Consider the following 26,117-nt stretch of genomic DNA (forward strand, 5'->3'; position numbering starts at 1 on the left):
CCCAGGTGGGAGGTGCCATTCCATCACCCTCCCTGGGTCACATCCTACCAGTTCTGCATTGGGGTCTCCCATGAGACTTTGGATTCTCAGTGGTCAGCTGGGCCAGTTGCCTCTTGTGGCTCCTCCAGTCACCATGGTTCAAGCGGGCCTGGGGAGGCTCTGATTCCCAGCATAATCAGGGGCTGTGACTAGCCCTCTGCAGGAGCTTCCCTGGCAGGTCCTTCCCCTGCAGCCTCCAGCCCAGAATGAGCTGGGCTTCCTCCCTTTATACTGGTAGAGCATTTGGAGCATGCCCAGGCCCGCCAGGGAGGCAGGACTTCCGCTGTCAATAATATGGGTTTAACCCTGTCTGGGCTAGTGTAGGGGTAAGCAGACCCTGTAGATGACAATTATGGGTGTGCAGTCAGAGGGGGGTTTATTTCTGCATTGCAGGAGGTTCTCTCTGTGTATTTGGGTGGTATTTCATGATGCAATCTACTTCTCTGGTGGAGTGTTCTTGCTTGGTGAAGGCAGTTTTAAGTGTGCTAAGGTGTATATCCCAGACTTTCTCCTCAGAGCATATCCTGTGGTATCTGAGTGTTCGGAGCTAGATAACAGATTTCTTGGTGTGTTTGGGGTGGCTACTGGATCTGTGAAGATAGGTGTGGTGATCCGTGGGTTTTCTTGTATGTAGTTGTCTGTAGGCTTCCGTTGCTGAAGCTGATCATGGTGTCCAGGAAGTTGATGCTAGTGTGAGAGTGTTCTAGAGAGTTGAATGGAGGGGAGGTGGTTATTGAAGCTGTATTGGAAATCTATGAGGGAGTTTAGGTCATCTGTTCAGATGATGAAAATATAATTGATGTATCTCAAAACCAATGGTATACCTGTAGTACATATATTACAACAAATCTGTAACCCACTAACAATTCCCCCACTGCCTTTTTTTCCCCCTCCACTCACTTCCTGTCCCCCTGTGACTGGAGGGGTGTTAATAGGCCACTTTACCTTCAATGGTCCCTTGAAATGTGTGCTAACTATTTATGCTAAACACCCTGTTCCATCTTCTATTTAGCTGTGACACTCTGCATATGTTTCCTAGCCCTGAAGAAGAGCTCTGGGTAAGCTCAAAAGCATACCTCTCTCACCAACAGAAGTTGGCCCAATAAAAGATACTACCTCACCCACCTTGTCAACTTAGAAGTGGCAGCTTAGTTTTATAGTAGGTACAGAGTCTGACAGAAAGCACCTTTCATGACTGGTATCTGTTCAGTCCCTCTCCCATAAACCTGTCTTCCAATTTCTAGCATTGCCTTCTATTTTGCAAGCTATAATGTTGTTTTATATTTAATATAAAATAAGGTATTTTGGAAGAATATTTTCACAGTTGGTAACCATACTCATTGGCATAAACATATAATGCAATCCACAAACACAAAAAGAATCAATAAAACCCAAAACATCTTAGAAGAGATAGCACGGAGAGAGACCAAAGCATCTGCACAGCAACAAGGACGGCATTTGTTTGTGACAGTTTTATAGGGCCGTAGCTAATAGAGGGAGTCCATGCATATAGTTCCTTTCATTTTATAGAGCTCTTCATAGAGATCCCAAAATGCTTTGCTATAAATTAAATACTTGCAATTGGAGGACTCGCTGTAAACACACATATATGCCAACCCATTATGCTCTGAACAACAACCTGCATACAACAAAACAATCTCAGTTTTTCATGGTCCATAAAACAAAGGCATTTTCATATTAATTCTTATTGCATTTCTTTGTAATCATGAGCACAGCTATTAGCCTTTCAGACCCATGTATAAAATACTGTTCTTGAGGGATCTCCTCCTGCCCCTTTTGAAGACAATGGCCCCTTTTGCCACTGATGTTACTGGAAGGAGGATTGGACCCTAAAAGGAGTGACGAAGATCCAAAATGCCAGCCACAACAAAATATTGCAGAGGATGAAAGATTTGAATTGTGCAACATTCTCTGGGTTCCATGGTCTTTTTTTCTCCCATCCAATCTGTTCTAAACAGACTTTGCAAGGACTTCCTTTGAAGTGAGATTTAAAGTTCCAACGCCTTATCTAAGAACAGCAATCAGGGTATATCTCTACAAACAGAGCAGTGATTATTCTCAACAATAACTAAATATAGAAAAAGATACCAACATTCCATAACAGAATGACAAGGTGACAATTTGTGATAGATGAAATGTATAAAAAGGAAAAAAGGAAACAGCTAATCATGGTAATATCCTGTGCAGCAAAATACTCAGATTCGACCTCAGAAAACTTCATTTCATAGGCAGGAAACAAAATGCTCAAAATGGGCCAGATGCATCCTCCATTAAACTCAATCATGACTACTCTATAGCTTTCTACAGTCTCCTGGTTAAGGTCTGAATCTGATTCTTGCCTCTGCCATCTCAAGTTCACCTAGACTACTGAGGTGTTGCTTGACCAGCCGTTGATGGACATTCAACATGTAAGGTCACTTTTTTTTTCTGAACATTTTTGAGATAGGTTTTAGGAAACTGTTAAAGATTACATCTTATCCTAGTCCATATCAGTGAGTTTGAAATTGGCCCTTTGTGAATGAGACAGCAGTCCATCCTATTGATCTCAGAGGGACAATCAAATCCCTTTAACCCAAATGGTTGCTTGCTTACTTAGTTGCTTTGTTTATCCTTTAGGCGTATCCAGAATCACCGTTTCTGGTAACTTTTAGTTGCTGAGCTGCCAGAGTGTTGTCATTTTGTTAGGGACCTGATAAAACCAGTTCATATTAGGGAGCTCCTCAACGCAAGTACTTTTGGTTTTTTATGTAGTTGTGCAATACCTAATGAAATGGGGGCACCCATGTGAATAGGTCCTCTGAGTGCTATTGATGTGATCATGCTATAGTGAGCTGTCTGGTGTTCCTATATAAATAGAAACTGAATGCAACAGTTTACAGAACAGATAAAGAATTAAAATAATAATTACAAGGGATGGTCACATCCTTCCTCTGAGACCAGTTTTATTAATGTAATTAACATTTTCGGTACCCTCAGATTCATGATCTACCATTTCTCATGGAGACAAATTAGATTAATATAAATGAGAATGACAGCAGATGTGCATGCAGGAGAGAGAAACTTGGGTGTGGAACAAAGGACATCCCTCATAATGAGGTGAAGATGAGAGGAATGGCAGGTGAGTAATTAGAATCTACTTCATTATTAAACTAGGCATGAAACTTCACTCTGGAATTTACTTGTAACTGACATTGGTGAACAGTGTTTGCTAATGAATTACTCTCCAGGAATGAGTGAATTGAGAGATTCCTTTATCTGCCTAACATGACAGATAAGAGGGAAATGATAACCTTGTGGTTAAAGAACAGAGCTAAAAGTCAGAAAATCTGGTATCTAGTCGGAGCTCTGCTACAGATTTACTGTGAGACTTGTGGCAAATGCCTTAACGTCTCTGTCCCTGAGGTTCCCCTTCCATAACAAGGAAATAATATTTACCTACCTGACAGGGACATTGTGGGTCTTAATTATTGATAAATTGGAGGGGGTTCAGAGAACAGCCACAAGAATAATTAAAGGATTAGAAAACGTGCCTTATAGTGATAGACTCACAATGCTCTATCTATTTAGTTTATGGAAGAGAAGGAAAAGAGGTGGCTTAATTATAGTCTATAAGTGCTACATGAGGAATATTTAAAAATGGGCTCTTCAAACTAGCAGAGAAAAAAATTACATGAACCAATGGCTGGAAGTTGAAGTGAGACCAATTCAGACTGGAAATAAGGTGTAAATTATTAACAGTGAAGGTAATTAACCATTGGAACAATTTATGGTGGTGGATTGTACCTCATTGACAATTATTAAATCAAGATTGAATGTTTTTCTAAAAGATATGCTTCAGCAATTATATTTGCCTCTTTTTTTTTTAGCATTTAAGGTTCATATTTTCAAAAATTCTCTCTGAAACCACAAGAGCTAGAAACTTTTTTTAAAATGGAAGTTGAATTTTTCCATGTGATCATATGATTCCAGGAGCTGGGTCCAAAAAATACAGAGTATCAGAAGCCTCATGATAAAATTGTGAGAGTTGGCAACACTGCTATTATGTGCTCAAACACTGTGATAATGAAATTCCTATAAATTAATATCTGTAATTCAGACCTTGTCTTACTTATGTAGAAAAACTGCGGGAGCAGTACAAAAGGGTCCAGGAAACTATAGAATGCTTATTTTGTGATTTTTTTTGTTTTTTTTTTTAAGGAAAGTAGAACTAAGAGGTTCATTTAAGGGAGCAAGAAGAAGTGGGCATAGACCTGTAGATCACAAGAACGCATGTGGGACTCTTTTTGGTGAAAAGAGTCCTACAAAAAGTGGAAACTAGGTCAAATTAAAAGGATGAATATAAACAAATAACACAAGTATGTAGGGACAAAATTAGAAAGGCCAAGGCACAAAATGGATCAAACTAGCTGGAGACATAAAGAGTAACAAGAAAACATTCTACAAATACATTAAAAGCAAGAGGAAGATCAAGGACAAGGTAGGACCGTTACTCCTTGGGGGGGGGAAGGGGAATTAAAAACAGAAAATGTGGAAATGGCAGAGGTGCTTAATGACTTTTTTGTTTCAGTTTTCACCAAGAAGGTTGGTGGTGATTGGACATCTAACATAGTGAACGTCAGTGAAAATGACGTAGGATCAGAGGCTAAAATAGGAAAAGAACAAGTAAAATATTACTTAGACAAGTTAGATGTCTTCTAGTCACCAGAACCTGATGAAATGCATCCTAGAATACTCAAGGAGTTGACTGGGGAGATATCTGAGCCATTAGTGATTATCTTTTAAAAGTCATAGAAGACGGAAGAGATTCCAGAAGACTGGAAAAGAGCAAATATAGTGCCAATCTATAAAACAGGAAATAAGGACAACCCAGGGAATTACAGACCAGTCAGCTTAACTTCTGTACCTGGAAAGGTAATGTAGCAAATAATTAAGCAATCAGTTTGCAAACATCTAGAAGATAATAAGGTGATAAATAACAGTCAGCATGATTTGTCAAGAACAAATCATGAAAAAACAGCCTGATAGCTTTCTTTGCCAGGGTAACAAGCCTTGTGGATGGGTGGAAGCGGTAGACGTGGTATATCTTGACTTTAGTAAAACTTTTGATACTGTTTCACATAACCTTCTCATAAATAAACTAGGAAAATACAACCTAGATGGAGCTACTAAAAGGTGGGTGCAAAACTGGTTGGAAAACCATTCCCAGAGAGTAGTTATCAAGTGGTTCATAATCATGCTGGAAGGGCATAACAAGTGGGGTCCCCCAAAGATCAGTTCTACAATATCTTCATCAATGATTTAGATAATGGTATAGAGCATACACTTATAAAGTTTGTGGATGATTCCAAACTGGGAGGGGTTGCAAATGCTTTGGAGGATAGGATTGATCTGGACAAACTGGAGAAATGGTCTGAAGTAAATAGGATGAAATTCAATAAGAACAAATGCAAAGTACTCAACTTAGGAAGGAACAATCAGTTGCACACATACAAAGTGGGAAATGACTTCCTAGGAAGGAGTACTGTGGAAAGAGATCTGGGGGTCATAGTGGATCACAAGCCAAATATGAGTCAACAGTGTAATACTGTTGCAAAAAAAGCAAACCTCATTCTGGGATGTATTAACAAGACATGAGAAGTAATTCTTCCGCTCTACTGTGAGCGGATACAGCCTCAACTGGAGTTTTGTGTCCAGTTCTGGGTGCCACATTTCAGGAAAGATGTGGACAAATTGGAGAAAGTCCAGAGAAGAGCAACAAAAATGATTAAAGGTCTAGAAAACATGACCTATGAGGGAAGATTGAAAAAAATGGGTTTGTTTAGTCTGGAAAAGAGAAGACTGATGGGGACATGTTTTCAAGTACATACAAGGTTGTTACAAGGATGAGGGGAAAAATTGTTCTTCTTAACCTCTGAGGATAGGACAAGAATCAATGGGCTTAAATTGCAGCAAGGAAGGTTTAGGTTGGACATTAGGAAAACCTTCTTAACTGTTAGAGTGGTTATGCACTGGAATAAATTGCCCAGGGAGTACTTGGAATCTCCATCATTGGAGATTTTTAAGAGCAGGTTAGACAAACACCTGTCAGGAATGGTCTAGATAATACTTAGTCCTGCCATGAGGCAGGGGACTGGACTAGATGACCTCTTGAGGTCCCTTCCAGTCCTATGATTTTATGAAACCCACCAATCCCAGAGCCTCTACATGGAGAACCTGACCCTCTGCCGTGATTTGAAGGCTCCTCTCCCCCTAACAATGCAACCCCTAAGAAGCTGTACTGGTACCACCAGGCTGCCCCCTGCTGTAGCTGCCCAGTACAAGCCACAGAGATGACTTTATGGTAGTTGGTAAGGCAGGACTAGGTCCAAGGAGAGACTCCCATTGGCTTTAATGGCTTTTGGATCAGGTCCTTAAGGTAGCTTGGAAGAGCATTCAATCTCATACAAATATCTACTACCGGGCCAGTGAGGTGCAAGCTGGGAAGTGAGACTCCTTCCCAGCTCCATCTGTCCCTGGTAAGTTGCCTCTTGTGCCTAAGAGTCTTTACCAGAGTGATGGCAGAGGGACTTCCTGGGTCTTGCACGCAAAGGACCTCTTTCCACCCACTGCACTGATCTGCCAGATTTCGTTCCCCTCCACTCACGATACCGGATGGGAACACTCAGCCCTTCATTAGCAAACATTTTTTACATGTTAGACACAGTCTCCTGGTAAATCCCTGAAAGTGGCATTTCTTGTAAATGATAAACAGATTTTAGTTACTTCTCCAGTGCTCGCACGTAAGAGGCATGTTGCATTAATTCTCATATCCCAAATGCTCATTTGAAAGCCATTAGAAATATCACTAAGTATTCTGATCTGTTATTAAACTCAAAAATATTTATCTTGAAGTCATTGACAGACCAATCCTGCACATATGGAAACCTCCCACAGCTCTGAAATTAACATGCTGGCATGATGGTTTAAGGAAACTTGCTCATCTTGAAAGAATAACTTTTCAAAGACAGATTTTATTCTCTCCAAGATCTCTGGCCAGCATTTTAGGGTTTGTGTGATTAACAAATACACAAGACTAACTATAACTGTAAAACTGCCACTTTTATCTTTCTGAAAAGGCCTCAGCTATTTTAGAAAACCTCCCCCAGAAATTCATTTTTAATCTCCGCAAATTTCAGATTCTTGGCTGTGCTTGTGGACAAATGCTGAGAATTAATGGTATTTTTATATCTCTTCAAACCTTGTTCTATTCAGACTTCTCTTGGAGCAAGTTCAAGGTCCTAAAGCAATCAATGCATCTTCATGCCCAGATTTTTTTGTTTTTCTCCATTCATGGTATTTGATAACAAAGATCTCTTTCACATTCCCATTTAAATAGATCCACCACAAAAGTCAGGACATTTTTAACCAGTCTACAAATATTTCTGCCTCTAATTTTGTTCTGCAGGGGTTCAATGCACCATCTCATGACCATTTGCATGAGTAGAATTATGGAGAGTTTTTTCTTTTACCTCTTGTGATCTTTCTTCAGGTCTCCAGCCTTCTTTCATCCCTGTCATTCTCTTATCTAGAGTGCTAATCTCAGCTGAAATTGTCTCAAGCCTTTCTTCCAGAAAGATAATTGAAGTCCGTAATTTATCACTTCTCAATTGTAACTCCTGGAGCAGTTCATAACAGAATAATCCTTATCTCCAGTGACAGTTACTTGGTTACCAGAGGGAGAAAATGGCAGTTGGTGTGTTGCTTGCTGATGACATCAACTGCACCTTCAAGAAATCCATTTTCTCATTTTTACTGTTATTCTTTGGCATTTTAAATGTCCAAACAGTTTCCTAGTGGCCTCACCACACTTTTAAAACAGAAAGGTGACATCATCTACAGCGGCAAGTTTACTATTTTATTTGGCAGATTCTTATGGGATTGGAGCTGATCCAAAATTCCACTTCCCTGATGGACAGCAAGCTCTGCCCCCTTAAGTTTAAATTTTAGCATCCATCCCCACTCTCTCGCCACTGTTGTTTCCTCTATCTGTGGCTGTGGCAACATTAGACATTTTGCTAATACCATCAGAGTTTGTGGCTTCTGGGTGACTATTTTATTGCACTCCACGTCTGATCGCAGTATTCTCAAGACGTTTAGTGATGTGTTGTAATTGACTGCAAATTAGCTTGCTTTTCTTTTAAAATACAGTATATTCTTTCCTGAGTGATTTACAAGATGGACTGGCTCAACTATTAGGCACGCGTGTTCTTTGTTTGTCTGACAGTGATTTTTGAACTACTTTGGTTGACTTCTCTCCCCCATGTTATAGTTGGGCAAATGTTTATTACATAGTTTCAGATGCCAGGGGAGCAGGGTTGGTTTTTTTTTTTTTTTTTTGGAAATCAGCAAATTCACTATTTAGTGTATGCCAGAGTGTTTTAGATTTCAGAGTTTATTTCAGGACTGTTACTTCTTAACGACATATTGTAGTGATGTGGGTGTATAAAGCTTTTCACAATACCTTGAAAGTGCCAAATAAAAAACAGGAGGAGAGGAGAAGTTTGAACTTAACGTGAAACAAGAGGGTGAATCCTGTGCACAGGACAAAGGAATGTGGAAACATTGGCAGGAAAAGAAGCGTGGACCAGAGAGAAGAGGGAGATGAGAGAAGGAGAACTATAGAAAAAGTCCTCGATAAACGCTCTCATAAGCTATGCTGAAACCCCATATGCTTTCATCTTAACATGTGGGTCAACCACTGTTGAGGTATCTTATCCTATTTACTATGCTGAAGGGTTGTTATAGTGACTTGTAGAAAGCATAGATCTGCTTTGCTTTACACAGCTTCATTCTGCTGCCTGGATAGAACTAGTCAAACTATTTCCTCTGGATAATTTTCTTTATTAATTTATCTCCCTTTTTGGTTAGTGAATCATGCATGAACTGATCCTAATTTTCAGAGAGAATGTTCATGATTTGTAAAAATTCGCAGTATTGTTTTGACAGATAATGTTCAGATTCTGAACCGCTGACTTTAACTATTCCTTGTTTGTTATTTGCCTTGTGTAGCTGATCACCTAAGTCACATGGCATTGTTTTCCTGTCTGGCTGGACTGCTGAAATCTTTTCAATAGGAAAATAGTGAAAAATAAACAACATGATTATGATATATATTTTTTCACCCTAATAATTTCTCATGCTAACATTTCTGAAACATTTGGAACTCACAGATGTTTTCATTAGTATCCGATTGTTGGCCACATGCTCATGAATATGACCCTTACAAATAAAGTGACCAGATGTCCCGATTTTATGTCCCGATATTCGTGGCTTTTTCTTATATAGGCACCTATTACCCCCCAGCTGTCCCGATTTTTCACACTTGCTATCTGGTCACCCTGTACAAACCACTGTGAACTAAACTCTGCCCACCCACTTCACAAATCTGTTTGGGATTTAATCTAATTTTAGACTGAAATGTCAGTATTTGAAATGTTAGCAAATGCTGTATCTGGGCTAAAACAATAGTGTGTGCTGCTATGAAACATTCCTGTAGCCTATGATATGGATGATAGCTAGGTTTTATTGCAGGGGGGAGGGAGGGAAACATTTTAAAATGAGCCATCTATTCTCTGGCCTGTGGTGGTAAGAATCATCGCCTTCAGCTGGTGTAAATAAACAGTCAATGGAGCTAGTCCAATATACACCACCTGAGGATCTGATCCCTAGTTTGTCTAATCATCCTTAAGAAAATAATTGTACTACACACACACACACAGGAGTGGTGCCAGGGTTTTTGGCACCTTAGGCGGAGCTCCTTCCGTGCTCCCGGTTTTCGGGGCACTTCGGCGGTGGGTCCTGGAGTGAGTGAAGGACCCGCTGCAGAATTGCCGCCGAAGACCCGGAGCTTGGAAGCACCCCCCACCGCTGAATTGCTGCCGAGGGCGGCAAAATGCCCCCCCCCCAATCCTGGTGCCCTAGGCAACCGCCTAGGTCGCCTAAATGGAAGCGCCGGCCCTGCACACACATACATATCTGGTTCCTCTTCTGTTGGAATTAGTATCTCACAGGGCTCAGTTCTTCTCCTAGCATTAGAGAGTCCTGTGGCACCTTTAAGACTAACAGATGTATTGGAGCATAAGCTTTCGTGGGTGAATGCCCACTTCGTCAGACGCAACTCTCTGTTGCTTTTTACAGATCCAGATAACACGGCTACCCCTCTGATACTTGTCTCCTAGCATTGTTATGCCTTGACTGATTTGATGATTCAACATGGACGTAAATGCCACTGTTATGCCAGCATATGAGTATACTGCTTTCTCATTGATTCTCTGATACATTTGAGTCAGCATAGTTATTTTTTGAGTAATGTGCCTGTGAATATTTTCTTTTCAGCCTGACTTGTTAATCGTTGTCAGTCACAGTTTATTATAAAAATCAGTGCAAAGCACCATTAGTTTTATTTGGTGCTGCCTAAATCACATCTAAGTCAATGGTATGTAATAATGGGAAAGGGAGAGAGAAAAGAATTTTAAGTCACTATGCAATAGCAAATTGTGGGGGGGGGGACAGGCTTAAGGTGAAGCGGGAGCACTGCACCACTGGTAATGGCTGGAGGGAAGCTGTTTATGCAGGCATTCTGTTCAAACACCTGTAGGCACGGCTGCTGCAGTTCCCTTTACAAATAAAGCAGTGTTACAAATGTGCTCCCTTGGGTTGCCAGGCGTCCAGTTTCAGCACAGCCAACTGGGCCATTAAAAGTCCGGTCGGCGGCGCAGCAGGGGCCGGGGCTAATGCAGGATCCCTGCCTGACGTGGCTCTGGGCAGTCCTGGAAGTGGCCGCCAGATTCCTGTGGCCCCTAGGCACATGGGTGGCCAGGGAGGCTCCACGCGCTGCCCCCACTCCCAGCGCCAGCTCTGCAGCTCCCATTGGCCAGGAACCATGACCAATGGGAGCTGTGGGGGCAGCACCTGCGGGTGCGAAGGCAGTGCGTGGAGCATCCCTGGCCGCCCATGCGCCTAGGGGCCATAGGGACCTGGTGGCCACTTCCTGGGAGCCACGGTAAGTGCCGCTGGGACCCTGCATACCCTCCCATACCCCAACCCTCTGCCCCAGACCAGAATCCCCTCCTGCACCCCAAGCCCTTCATCCCTCGTCCCACCCCAGAACTCACAGCCCAGCCGGAACTCTCACCCCCCTCACGCATCCCAACCCCCTGCCCCAGCCTGGTGAAAGTGAGTGAGGGTGGGGAAGAGTGAGCAATGGAGGGAGGGGCGATGGCGCAAGCGGGGGGATGAGAGGGCCTCAATGAAGGGGCGGGATGGGGGCGGGGCCTCAGGAAAGGGGTGTTTGATTTTATGTGATTAGAAAGTTGACAACCCTAGCCTCCCCCAGTGCCATCCTCTGCCAGCAGCATAGGGGCCCATCAATAAATTCTGTGGGATTTTGAAGCCTGCTGCTATGCTCATACACATCCTTGCACTTACAGAGCACACTGGGATTCTGTGCAGGGGAGCAAGGGGCAGGGCATGTTTTCCTGCCGCAACTCCTTTAACCTTATAACTGCACAGGGAGAACTCGAAGCTAGCCTACATTTTGCCTGCCTTATAAGACAAAGCTATAAACTTAATTTTATGTTCTTCTCTATAATTTGTCTAAGGTTTGTGGTTTTCTGGACCAGAAAGCCAAAGTAACTTTGATTAATGCCTTTGTTATTTCTTTCATTGATTATTGTAATTTTACTGTTGCTAGGACTTAAGAGCTACTCGTTGGAATTTAGGCTGCCAGGAAATGCCATTATATTCCTCCTGCGTTGAAGAAATTGCATTGATTATCAGCTAAATACAGTACACGTTCAGCACAAAATCATTTATGATATCTGTGACACTGTATTTGGCTGCTGCCCTTGTGTAGTATGTTTGTGCCTGAGGGTACATCTAACACTGCAATGAAAGGCCCACGGCCTGGCCGTGGCTGGCCCAAACCAACTGACTTGGGCACATGGGGCTCATGCTGCAAGGCTAAAAATTGCAAAGTGCAGATGTTTAGGCTCGGGCTGGAGCCTGGGCACTGAGAAACATGCCCCTTGCGACATTTCAGAGCCCTGGCTCCAGCCCGAGCCTGAATGTCTGTACTGCAGTTTTTAGCCCAGCAGCCTGAGAGCCAATTGACTCCGTCTCTGAGACTCGGTGCGGGTTTTTGATTGCAGCATAGACGTACCTTAAATGGACCTGTTCATCTGGTGTCACTGCCTCTCTCTGTGTATAAAGTGTGATGTGTATAGTTTTTAATCTTAGTGTCTATTTATCTGTACACTTGCCTTTTTGGTGTGGATATCTGCATGTGTACATCTTTATTTTAAGTGAGCATGTTCCTTTCTATTATTTCTCTTATATTTATTATAACTAAGATGGGACTGGGTTTACTTGACCATTCTTTGCCCCAAATTCTCTAATTTATATATCTCCAGACACATTTTTTAACTATGATCCCAATCTTGAAAAGATTTACACACACTTAATTTATGCATTCACTGGGTAGCCCCTTGAAGTCAAATTGCAAGTGCCAAGTAGATCCTCCAGTTCTAGACCATCACATGAATTTCTCTCACAGATACAGCACACTAAGTACTATCTGGTAAATTTTTTCTTAGCCAACTGGCAACTTTTGTAACACCTGTCTTAGGTTCCCCAGTTGTGGTCCATGGAACACTTGCTGGTAATCCTCAACTTGTTGCTCACAAGATGCTGGTTCCTCCTTGTTTCCCACTGCCAGATTGCATTAAAAGAAACAAAATAATAGACATTCACTATTTCTCTTATATCATCTCTCCATGTAAGCGAGAACTTTTGTTGCCACAGGCGATGAAATTCCCTCTCCAGTGTGAGGAGTTGGTCACTGTAGGCCCAAGCCTGCGGCCCAGATCTTGGATTCATGTGAGTACATCAGAAGGTGAATTTTGATTTTTTTTAAAAGTAAGTTTCTAGGTCTCCTAGTTGTGAAGAAAAACTTGACAAAGTTACTGGAGTATAACCAATACAGTGACAGTAACAACAATACCACATAGCTCTTATACAGAACTTTTCATCAGTAGATCTCAAAGGGCTCTACAAAAGCAATCAGTATCATTGTCCCCATTTCACAGGTGGGGAAACCGAGGCACAGAGAGACAAAGTGACTTGCCCAAGGTCACCGAGCAAGCCAGTGGCAGAGCCAGAAATAGAACCCAGGCATCTCAAGTCCCAGGCCCATGCTTTATCCACTAGGTGGCACTGCCTCCCTGTGTCTTCACACAGCCCCAAAATACTAGCTCTGAGATGTGAACTTCCCCATGTATCTCAACAGGGTGTCAACTCAAGACTACTGCTCTGTGCCCCCATGACCGAGTAGAAGACACTGCATGCAGTGGGGGGAACAGAGTGTAATGAGCCCAGCCCACCCACTCAAACAGTTACTCTCCAGCTACTGGGGTAAGTATTGGGTAATTGCTGCCCCCTGAGGGCAAGAAAGGACTCTGCTACAGCCCCTTCTATTTCTGAGGGAAGGGAGGTTTGATGCCACTTCTTTTGCCACTACATGTGGCAGGACGGGATCACCAAACAAGGGCAGGGTCTATGGGGTGGAGCCATGGGACTGCCATATTGTGGCTTGACAAGGCCCTGGATTGCTTTGATCCAAACCTCATTGCTCGGTGTAATTATGAATTAGAGCATAGGTGGCCCATGAGAAATTCTTTGTATTAAAATATGATCCACATTCTGAAAAAGTTTGAGAGTACCTGTTAGATCATATTCCCAAATACTAATCAAGGTGAGGTAAAATCTTAATAAATAAAGAGATGAAAATGTTAAAAGATGCAAGAATTTTTATCAAATTGTAACCCAGGCAAGAATATGTAATCATCTCTCAGCTGATCAGACTGAATGGCATAGATATGCAATTATCATCTTTTTGTTCAAATTCAATATAAATTTGTGAATTACTAACAACTACTTTCTGTCTCGCCAGATAACTAAGCTGTACCTCAGCCATCTGAGCAGAATCTCTCAGTACAGTCAGATTTTTTGGAGCAAGGCTGCAGGTTGTCCTGAGATTCTAATTTGAAGGATCAGGGGCTAGATTTACAAAGCTATTTAGTTACCTTCAAATGCAAATAGATTTAGCACCTACCTCCCTCTGAAGTCAATCTATGTCTGTCTGTGCACTAGATACCTTAGTAAATCTGGTCCCAGACCTTGAGCTAGTGTAAATTGACAAAGCTCCTTTGATTGCTATGTAGCTAAGCAGTTCGCACCAATTGAGATCCAGGCTTTAATTATTCAGCATATTATTTTAATACAACTTCTGCCTCAAGAGAAACAAGCGTACAAGTATTCCACGTTAAGTCCATAAATGCTTATCTAGTTAACTAGATCACTAAGAATTAAACCTGCAGTAAATTCTTTAGCAGTAAGTTATATACTTTATTAACACACCTATGAATACTGCCCCCTCCCTTTTTTTTAAGGATCATTCATTGAAGCTGCTGGATTGCACCAAGTGAGCTCAGTGGTGTGAAGGTTTTTTTGTTTTTTGTTTTTTTTTCCCCATTGGTTAAAATAAATAAATAAAAATAAAACCCATTGGTTTGGTTCACGCTCACACTGATCTCTGCTGGGCATGAATCCCAGATTCAAAGTCCAATTGCCAAGAAGACTGTCTTTGGATACACGATTTTCACACTGGAGCTTGACAGTTCCAGTGTTTTTGTAGATACATGGCTGTCATGGGAAGTGATAGATAGTCAAGCTGCTGCTTTCTCAGGTACCTCGGGCCGGTTTCATGGAGAAATTTTGAAGGTGAGAAGTGAAAGCTCGAATATGATCTAGTGTTCAATAGGGAGCTAGTCAAGAGAACAGAGTATTGGATGATGAGCTCTTGATGCCTTGTGTTCCTGAACAGACGGGCAGTTCCATTCCTAAAAGCATGTATTAGAGTGCGAGATGGTGGCCGTGGTTTTCCAGCAGTGCTTCTAGGGGCTGGTCAGCACTAGAAAATTAGATTGACACAGATGCATAGGTCAGGGGAGTGAAAAATCCACATAGTTATGTCGACTTATCTACTTCCTCTCCAGGCCCGTCGACATAGGAGGACAAAGGGGGCAATTGCTCAGTGGCCCAGGCAATTTAAAAGGGTTCAGGGGCCCCTGGCCGCCACTGCTGCTGTGGTAGCAGCGGCGGCAGCTGGGAGTCCTTGGCCCATTTAAATCGCCCAGGCTCCCAGGCGCGCGTGGGGTGGTACCGCTGGTGGCGAAGGCAGCCAGGTGGGCATGTGGAAGCCGTGGCCATGCCAGAACAGCACCATTGACTGTTCTGCCCTGGGGCATTGAATTGCTCTCAGCGGGCCTGCTCCTCTCAGGCAGGTGGATTTACTGCAGAAAACCCGTACAGATTTACTGTAGAAAATCGTCTCCCTTTGATGAGGTAAGTAACTTCACTGAAGCACTACATCATAGCATTGACATAGCCTATAGTGTGAATAGGCTGAATTCAAAGAGGGAAGGTATCATGCTATCAGGCCTTGGTCAGCTGTATGCTTCCTGGGTCCCCAAAAGCTGTCTCAGATGCCAGCTATTTTCTAAGTACCCAGCAGAAGATACTCAGTTCTGATTTTAGTGAAGACTTACTGAGCAAAGCTGGCCAAAGCTCAGAATTTCTGCTTCACCGGAAATGCTCATATTTTAAAAATGTATATCATTATAAATCAGAATGAAAAGTCAAATCTTTGTGGAAAATAGTATTTGTAGGAGGGGGGGAATTGTTTTGAATCAACTGAAATGTTTCATTTCGATTTTGACTTTTTAAAAATACCATATCATAAATTTAGGGTTTCACAAATATTAAATAAAATAATAATTGGTGATTATACTGTAAGCATAAGGGATTTCATGAGTACCACCGGTCTTCGTGGTGTAACCAGAACAAACACAAACAAACAGTACATATGTATGTACTCCATTTTCTTCAGTGTTCTTTCGAGAGTAATTTATTGTGGAGCTTGTTTGGCTCGTTTTAAATAGCATCTTATATGAAGAGATCCCCTGTCCATCTAGCTCTGATTTATCAATTGCTCTACAGTGAAATCAAATAGGTTTTTTGCATCATCATAACAAGTAAAATGATTTATTTTCCCTCCTGAACTTCAACTCAAAGCTTATCTGTAAAGGAAAGAAAGGCAATAATCCTCTTTTTGCAATTTCACTAGCTGCATCAACCTGTGTCGTCTCATCGAGTTTTTTCAGTATAGCAGGATCAAATGAATTCTGTGACTTTGAAGCATCATTTTCGTCTGATTAACCACAGACAAAATAAAGTCATTGTTAAAGAGAATCTGAAGAAATAAGCACAGTAGCCATCTTTCTTTTATCAAAGTGTGACTTCTCACCATGTCTAGTCTCAGCTAAATCTTTATTTGTATTTACTGTGAAATCAGAGATGTTAGCTGAAATTCTACATGTTATCAGTCACAATCTTAATATCTCCGGTCCCAAGTTTCTTTGCAGATTCAGGGCCTGAAGTTGATTCCATAACCTTCCATAACCAAAGACTTAGTCCTTTCAGTTCCAGCACTCAATCTACAAACTCTCAGGTTTCTATCTTTGTGGCTATTTTTCACAGGAGAGATCATCATCCCTGCAGCAGCCCCTGTACATAAAAGTCCACATCTAGCTGGGTGGAAATTCCTGAGGAACTGAGGCAACCAGCCACAGGCTGTTCGCCAAAGAACCCTCAGAGCCCTTTGCATAGGAGGCGTGGCTGGGGTAGAAGGGGTTGTGAGGGAATATGTCTAGGAGGGAAAGAGATTGTGTTGATGGCAGAGCCTCAACAAAGCTGTGGAGATTCTCGGCAGTGCTGCAGTTTATAGGGCAGCTGGGCTGCCCTAACTTAGATATGCCCCCAGAAATCTTGAAGGTTACATCTATACTTAGGGTGACAATGCAAAGCACAGACACTGTGCCTGTAGCCCAGATACAAACAACAGTGTACATGGTGAGACACAGCTTAGGTGAGTAGAGGGCCCGACATGCCTGAACCCCCAGGGTGTGTACCCTTCACAGCTCTCTACACACCCAAGCAGTGCCTCACACATCTACATTGCTATTTTCAGCAGTTTAGCATCCCACTGCCTCCCCACCGCAGTGTACAGCTACATACCACCGCGAGGAGTGTGGACATAGTCTGCCTTTCACTGTGGAGTGTAGCCACAAGCATAGTGCCTGTACTCTACTCGCCACCATAAGTGTAGACGTAACCTAAGTTATGTCATGGGCTGCTCTGATCCCTGAAATATCTCAGGATTAGTAAGGCACAACATTGTCTTAAAGCCAGCATATCCCGCTCCTCCACCGCCCTGGGCTGCAAGTTCTGTGTCCTGCCTCTTATACATGCAGCCCAAAATCTCACCCCAGGACATCATATTTGAAACAAAGTGAGGTATCCATAATCCCATCTCTAAACTTCCCTTTTGAGGTGCTGATATTAACAACCATTTACTTGTGTTGTTCCTCTGGGGGCTTGGATAGTGTCGGGCTGTGTACCCTGCTTTGGAACTAAGTCCTTCTTGGTTGGTAAAATCAAAGCGGGAGACATTGGTCTAATTATTAGTGGAAATTGTCACCACCGCCTGACAGGAGGACAAAGAGCCAGAATCTTTTAAAGAAACAATTTACAAGCCCCAGCTCCAGAAGCCATCAATAGCGGCTGACACTCTCAGAGACAGTAAGATAATATAGGCTGTGGTGCCATCAGTATGCTAAGAGACACTTGTTTCAACAACAGCAGGCAGTGCAGTTAATTGGCTTTCATGGTGTCTATTCCTGAGATTATGTAGTGGATGAGAGCTAGCTTACTGAAATGCAACCCAGATAAGACAGAAGTAATGTTGGTACAATAGGGGAAACAACTGAAGGAAATTGAAGAGGTGATTTTTGTCCCCTCAATCAAGGGGGGTGACTTGGACTACTCTCAGTATTAAGCACTAGGTTTGGTAGTACTTGTTTGCAGGATAGGGTCTCTACAAAACAGGCACAGAGAAGGCAGGCCATGCTAGGAAATCCAGAGAAGAGAATAACTGAGGTTTTATTGGTTTCTTCTATTAATGATGATTAATATGCTCACAACTTGAGGGCAATGACAAAATTACATCAAATGCAAAATATTCCCTGACACCACGGGTGTATGGTGGGTCCCATAAAAAACTGAGCATTTACCACCAGGGATTAAATTTACTGTTGTATTTGTAGTTCTTTCCATTCTAAGTATAGCTAATACCACAAATAATGCAGTAAAAACACCCACTACGTTTTTATGTCCTGACTGGAAGCAGTCCTGTGATCATTGATTTTATGATCACTAACCTCTGGATGAAGTTGAATCCCTTTGTTTATGCAGATATGTTAAAACATGATTTAAGAAGGTGCTTCACAGGAGCTGATAAAAGGATTACTCTGAAGAACGAGTTGTATGGCAAGCATCTACTTTGCAGCCACAACTAGTGGAATTCTAACTCGGAATCTTAAAGAGAACGCTTAAGGTTTATTTGAGTTCTTGTTCGTTATATAAAATAATTATTCACGTGCCAGCTCTGTCCCACTCATGTGTTTCCTTGTCATTCCATTTAGATTTATGTAACACACAAAAGCTGACATAAACAATTAACTAGTGACCCTGGAGATTCAATGCATATGTTAGAAATGTGCAACAATATTCTATGCCCTCCATAAATTCATGTTCTGGTATGAAATTTCCACGAGGGACTAAATTAACTACTAGTAATGCACTGTATTGCAGCTTGCTTAATGCGTTAAAAGGCTGCTTCCTGCTCTCTCCTTTGGGTAGAGCTAATGTCATTAAAACAAATGTACTTCTATGCTTATTATCTATTTAACACAGTAAGCACAATTTTTGCTTCAATTCCCCCAGCACCTCCAACAGAAATCTTCATGATTATAGTTTAATAAAATGCTGTTTGTGAAAACTGTTCTTTCACTGCATGACTTGTAAGTAATAATAATAGTTATAAAGAAAAGTCAAGGCACCTCACATTCCCAAAGGCTACCTAAGAAAGAGATGGAAACATTAGAAATATATCTTGTAAACAACAAGGCAAAATGTTTAATAATTACCAGCATGGATGCAAGAGGAAGAACTATAATTTAAAAAGAAAAGAAAGAGAGAGAAAAAAACAAGTGAGAAGCAGTGTTCCCTTTAATTTTTTACATCCATGTGCAGAATGAATTTTGTTATGTGCACCAATATGGAGGTGATGTATATCGGAGGTGGGGCTGAGAGGTTCAGAGTGTGGGAGGGGGCTCAGGGCTGGGGCAGAGGAGTGGTGTGGGGGTGTGTGGGCTCTGGGGTGGAGCCGGGGATGAGGGGTTCAGGGTGTGTAAGGAGGCTCAGGGCTGGGGCAGAGGGTTGAGGTGTGGGGGATAAGGGCTTCAGCCAGGGGGTCAAGGTTCTGGGATGTGGCTGGGGATGAGGTGTTCGGGGTACAGGAGGGGGCTCAGGGCCAGGGCAAAGTGTTGGGTTGTGGGGGATGAGGGCTCCAGTTGGGGGGTGTAGGCTCTGGGATGGAGCTGGGGATGAGGGGCTTGGGTTGCAGGCTGCCCAAGGGATGTGGTGGGGACACACCCCTAGCCCTTTCTCACTGCAACAGCTCAGGGCCATGGGAGAGGCACCTCTCCACAGTCGGGGCAGCTCCAGTGGTGCCGGGCTGGGGGCGCCTCTCCCCAATCGTGGCAGCTCTGGCTGGGCCGGGCCAGAGGCACCTCTCCACAGCCACGGCAGCTCTGGTGGGGCAGGCATGGGGAGGGGCTGGACATGGGGAGGGGTGCCTCTCCACACCTGCAAAGCCCTTGATAGCCTGCTGCATGGCTGTGCAGCTTAGAGGGCACTTAGGTGAGAAGCCATCACCAGCCAAGATGCATTACAACAGGACAAGCAGCCTACCAACAAATATTAAATAAAAATGAAAAAATTTTGGCTTCATCAAGATATAATAAAAAAGTTGTCATCTACAGAAGTATGTAGAAGGTAGAACAATCCCACCAGACATGTTCAAAAGAGCCTACAGAAGGGAAACAGCACCTGATTGTTACAGATTCCATTTGAACCATTCTCTCTTAAATTTGGTATGGCACACCCTGTTTGGATGGTGGATAATTATGTATTCTTTGAAATGGAATGAGGAATCCCTTATATCATATGACCATTTTTTTGTGAATGTTAATTTGCATAATGAGTCCCTAAAGCATGGAATTGCCACCTACTGGATATTGTATAGATCCAAATAAATTTAAAAAAAAAAATAGGTTACATAGGTTCTGCACAATAACAGATTTAGTGGTATGTCTCCAAACTTTTCTGGAATTAAAAATTGTACCCAACTAAAGATAAAGGCATTTTAATTTCTAACTCCCAGATGTTTGTATGTAATTTTATGTTTGGGATCCTGAGCTTTTAAAAGTATTTGGTAGACTCTAGGCCATCTGCTACTCTGGGTAGTAAGACTAGTTGAAATTTTTCCATCAAAACCATTTTTGACAGAAAATTAGTGTTTCAATTAAATGAATTTTTTTGTGAAGAATATCTGCTTTCTGTGGAAAATGTTGGTATTTGCAAATTCAATTTGCAAATGCTGCCACTTTGCCTCATGAGTGTTGTAGGTTAGGGGCCTCATGCTCCTTTATAGGCTGGGGTGCTATAAGGGTGTACACAAACCCCACACAGGGAAACAGAGGGTTAAGAAGTAGCCAGGCTTTCACCATACCTCTGGAGGGACAGGGACGGGATAGGAAGTAACCCAGAGAGTAGGCTGGGAGATATACTGGCCAAAAGCAGACACCTGATTTGCCGGCCCCTGGGCCTGGGTTGAAACCTGGAGGAGCAGGAGGTCCCAGGTTCCCCTACCATCAGTCCCTGGACTTGAACCACTAGGTGGGATGGCCAGTCAGTGCTCTGATCACTACAGGGCATGATCTAAGGCAGGGGTTTTCAAGCTGCATTACCCCAAAGGAAGCACCAGGAGTTATGCTGCCTTCAGTACACCACAGACATCACAAATATTACTTAGGTGGCTTTGTGACAGTGAATTCTAGGGAAGTACATGGAATTTATTAGGTGTCCTAGACCATCTTTATGCTAAATAACCTCAATGTCTAAGGGTTTGTCTACACTGCAATAAAAGACCCACACTACAAACATGGCACAACCACAGCTGGCCTGGGCCACGGGGCACTCAAACTATGGGACTAAAAATTGCAGTGTAGTTGTTCAGGCTTGGGCTTTAGCCTGAGCCCTAAGATCCTCCCCCCTCACGGGGATTCAGATCCCAGGCTGCAGCCTGATCCCAAACATCTACACTGCAATTTTTTAGCCCTGTAGTCAGAGCCTGAGTCAGTTGACCCAGGCTCTGTTACTCAGTGCTGTGGGGTTTTTATTGTGGTGCAGACATACCCTAACAGATCATACATGCATATATGGGCTAGGAGTTGTGGGCTGAAATTGTTATTTTCACCTCTATTCTTGTTTGCTGGTTAAATGTGACAAGCTGTGTCATCTTGACGTGTATCAGAATGTTTCATGTAATCCTGCATTGAGGGGAATTGGAAGACTGGCTATTGCTTAAGCACCTATAATTTGGGTGGCCTGCCTTATATGGAATCAGAGATGAGCTAATGTTGAGGCTACAACTTGGAAGAGATTTGACCATCCCTGTATCAGCCATCTGGCTGGAATATGAATATATCAATTGGCATCAAGATTGATAATGCCCTGTTACGCAGGCTAAAGAAGCCTGCTGCCTTCCCAAATTATTACATGGAGCTTGTAAGGAATTGTTGGTTTATTTGATATGGTTTAATCAACTTGGACTAATACCAAATCAATCTAGTTACCACTTTATTTTCATCTGCTTTGTCTATAGGCATTTTATTTTATGTTTTTGGCTTAATTATTTAGTCTTGTTAATAAAACACATGAACTTGGAAACCTATGTAGTTTGGATGTTTCTTCTCCAGATGTCAGAATTCTAGATCTGAGTCCCAGGGCAAAATAATGGAGTCAATTCTGTGAACCTCCTAATGGTTGCTCACACAGCTGCCTCATAACTGTGAGAGTGGCTAAGGGCCTGTTACCAGGCTAACTGCACCTCTGACCTCTCCTGGTATCTTTCAGTGCACCTCCTCCCAGGCTTCAGGCCTCGAATTTCACTGCTTTTGAGGTGCAATCATGTGATTCTCTTTCTTTCAGAATGGGCCATGGGCTGCAGTCCCCTGGTACTAACCATGATTCCCTCAGAAGGCCTGACTTAGGTCCAATGCCTGCAGTTCTGCTCCTCAGGAGCTCTGACCAGTGGTACTCACCGACCAGACAGCCTCTTAAAGCAAAGTCCCTGTTTTTTAATTTAGAACCAAAGTATTTCAGGGAAAAGGCCTTAAAAGAACAAACAGTCTATATAGTTGTTTGCCTTCCCTAAGGTTTATCATACCCTGGAAGGTTGGATAAACCCTAACTGCTTCAAACACTTCTGTGGGACCCGTCTCTGTGTCCATTTCAGTCCATTACTCCACAAACACTCCCAGCCTTGACAAAATAGCTGTGCAACTCTTGGTGGAGCATCTTCATCCCAAGAGCTCAGGCACTGTCTTATAATCTCCCCATGTATTTGTTGGGAAGCTGCTTATCTAGCGCTATTGTGTTGCCTTTGAGCTTGCTTTTTTCCAACAGCCCCGAATTAAACTAGGTCGATATATTCATGTAAGAAACCCAGTGTAGCTATAATGACTATACTATTCATAACATTTACATAACAGCTTCACATCTGTCATAGCCCCAAGGAGTCAGAGGTCAATGGAAGGGCAACTAGTCCATGCCCCCTTTGGCCTGACCACTCCCCGTCAGCCAGGTCAGAAGTGGGAAGGAGGTGACACAGGAGCTGCTACTGCAGCCCTGTAACACTGGATAATCCCCCCCATTCCAAACGTACCCTCCACTATGCAGGAAAAAAATGAGCAAATCAGGCCCATTTTTCCAATTCTTCTACCTCAAGCTCTCCTATTGATTTCAGAGAGAGTTATTTGTATATTGTGGGAATAAGGTAAGGGCAGTAAGTATTATTTCTTCAAACACTGCTTATCAATGCACATCGATCCCCCTCAAAATGGCCAAGTTTGGAAATATTTAAATAAAGACTATACCTATGTAATCATGTTGTGCCCTTCATTAAATTCAACATGAATTCTTCATCAGTAACAGACTAACGAGGTATGAAATTACTTGACAATTAGTTCAGAACATACCCAAATTAGTTGGCACATCTATCAATCAATCATGTTTAATTACTACTGTACATAGAATTTTCTAAATAATTAATATACCATTGAAATCCATAATGTAGTTTTATGTTTAACCAAAATAGGAACATAGCCCGAGACTAATGCACACTTCTGTTCAATTTCTTTCTTTGCCAATCAATGGAGAGTTATTTAGGACTTTATGAATTCATATTCTGTACTATAATGGAAGTAAAGAAAAAATGTGTGGAAAGTTTTTTGTTGCTATTGTAAATTATTTGTGTGTGTTCATTGTAAATTCAGCAGTGCAGTCAGTTTGGGAGCAATTACAAGCATTTTTCACCCTATGGTATGATAACTCTGCACTACATCAAGTAAATAATTTAAAGTCGTCACTTATAAAGTTTTTTTTTATTGTGTATGATCATCCCATGAAACAAGCAGTGTCATCAGTTCCTCAGAGCTGTGAGCATTTCACTTGCTATCCTTCCTCATTTTGATCCCAGTTCTGCTCTTTTCAAAGTCAATGACAGTCTTACCATTGTCCTCTACTGTGGGAGGATCAGGTCCATTATCAGAAAACAATGTTTCGTTTTCAGACTACGTTTACATTTGTGCTATCGACCTCAAGAAGCTACATTGTCAAGCAAAATAAAGTCAATTTACCTTCTCTGTTAGGCTTTCCCACTGCTGGCTGCACTCCAGGGGTGAAATCCTTGCCCTATTGAAGTCAGTGAGTTTTGCTATTGACTTCAATAGAGCCAGAATTTCACCCCAGGAGTCTAGTTCTCCTCTCATTTACACTGGTATAAATCACGGACTTCAATAAGAGCAGGATCAGATCCCTCCTGCTCATTCTTTTCATACCCTTAGGGCCTCCCCATCTGGCATTCCATCTCCCACTCCAGAAACTTTTATTCTGAGGCTCATCAGATTTTGATTTCCTCTCCTGCTATTCTGCTTCGCATCACTCTTCACTGTAGGAACTTCAGTCAGACTCTGGAGTCTGCCCAGCACTTCTGATGGTGTATCCCATAGCCACTTCTCTGCTCCTTCCGATATCCTTTATTATTAGAGCTGGTGCATTTTGTTGTTGTTGGAACAATTTTCCATTAGAAAATGCAGATTCAATTAAATCAAAGCATTTTGCAAGAATGTCTCAGTTTCATCCAAATTTTCAATGAAAAATTATTGAAATGTTTAATTTCAATAAGGTTGAAGCGCTTTGTGTCAACCATCATTTCAACTAATACATAATAATTAAAATAAACTGAAAATAAAGAGTTTCGATAAAGTCAGTTTGATATTTCCTCAAACAAATTTTTTCAGAATTTTCATTTTGCAGGAAATTTTAAATGTTCGCTTTTGGTTGCAATTTAGGATAAGAGGAAATTTCAAAATGTCAGAATTTCCACTGAACAGACATTCTGAGCTTTGACTAGCTCTATTTATTACTATTGTTATTTCGATTACAATAATGCTTAGAAATACCAACTAAGATCAAGCCACCACTTTGCTAGGCACTGTACAAAAACAGTGAGAAAACAGTACCAGCCCTGAAGAACTTACAATCTAAATTAACAAGACAAAGTGTGGAAGGGGAAACAGAGGCACAGAGAGGAAGTGACTTGCCCAAGTCATGTAGCAGGTCAGTGGCAGATCTAGGAATAGAATCCGTAGTCTAGAGCAATGACTAAATGATGCTGGCTCCCCCCAAGAATTGTAACATCTTCTGTGGTGTCCTCTGATCTGGTCCCTGCAATCACTTACAGAACTCTACAGACATAAGACCTCTTTTTCCTCAAACTTCAGCCTCTTCCTGCTCCTCTGACTCTCCCACTCTTTTCTTATGCACTTTGTAAATATTGAGCAGTGGCATGCCAACTGTGCACACAAGTCATGCATTACAAGCCCCAGAACTGACTATGCCCACAGGACAATTCCATCCAACCCTCACACATATATGGAGGACACCATTGTGTAGAACAAAATGGTATCACCCGCACAACATGACCTCACATATACTATACATGAGAGGTCATGCCACATGGAGGATGCCATTTTGAATGCAAATGGCAATTTGCATGCCTGACTTAAAATGTCATGATACACCACTGCTATTGAATTATTACCTTCTCTCTCTCTCTCTCTCTCTCTCTCTCAAACAGAGAGAGAGAGAGAGAGAGAGAGAGAGAGCATGTCTCCATAATAAGTTGGTAAAAACTACAACTTTGAAAGGATTCATTATTTAACTACTTTCAAGCTGTAATGAACAGGAATGTCATTTGCTTGCTAAAATTAAAAACCCAAGTATTCCCTATGGAGTCTGTAGTTTAATATGTCATTTTGGTGAGATCTCCATTCTTAAATCTAGTAATGGGTATTAATCAATTATGTGAGTTACTAGATTGATATACGCTGCCAATTCATCTAGGGCAATGTTGGCGTTAGACTGACTTTTTTTTTTTTTTTAGTGCCTATGGGTTNATGCCATTTTGGTGAGATCTCCATTCTTAAATCTAGTAATGGGTATTAATCAATTATGTGAGTTACTAGATTGATATACGCTGCCAATTCATCTAGGGCAATGTTGGCGTTAGACTGACTTTTTTTTTTTTTTAGTGCCTATGGGTTTAATGATTTTATAGTGGAAAATCTATGTGCTTCCCACCTTCCTGATATATAAGGCAAAGCCAGTGCCACATATCACAGGGGAGATGCACACTCTGCTCTTTCACAGAGTTT

Source organism: Trachemys scripta, chromosome 3 (genome assembly GCF_013100865.1).
Source record: "Trachemys scripta elegans isolate TJP31775 chromosome 3, CAS_Tse_1.0, whole genome shotgun sequence".
Taxonomy (NCBI): domain Eukaryota; kingdom Metazoa; phylum Chordata; order Testudines; family Emydidae; genus Trachemys; species Trachemys scripta.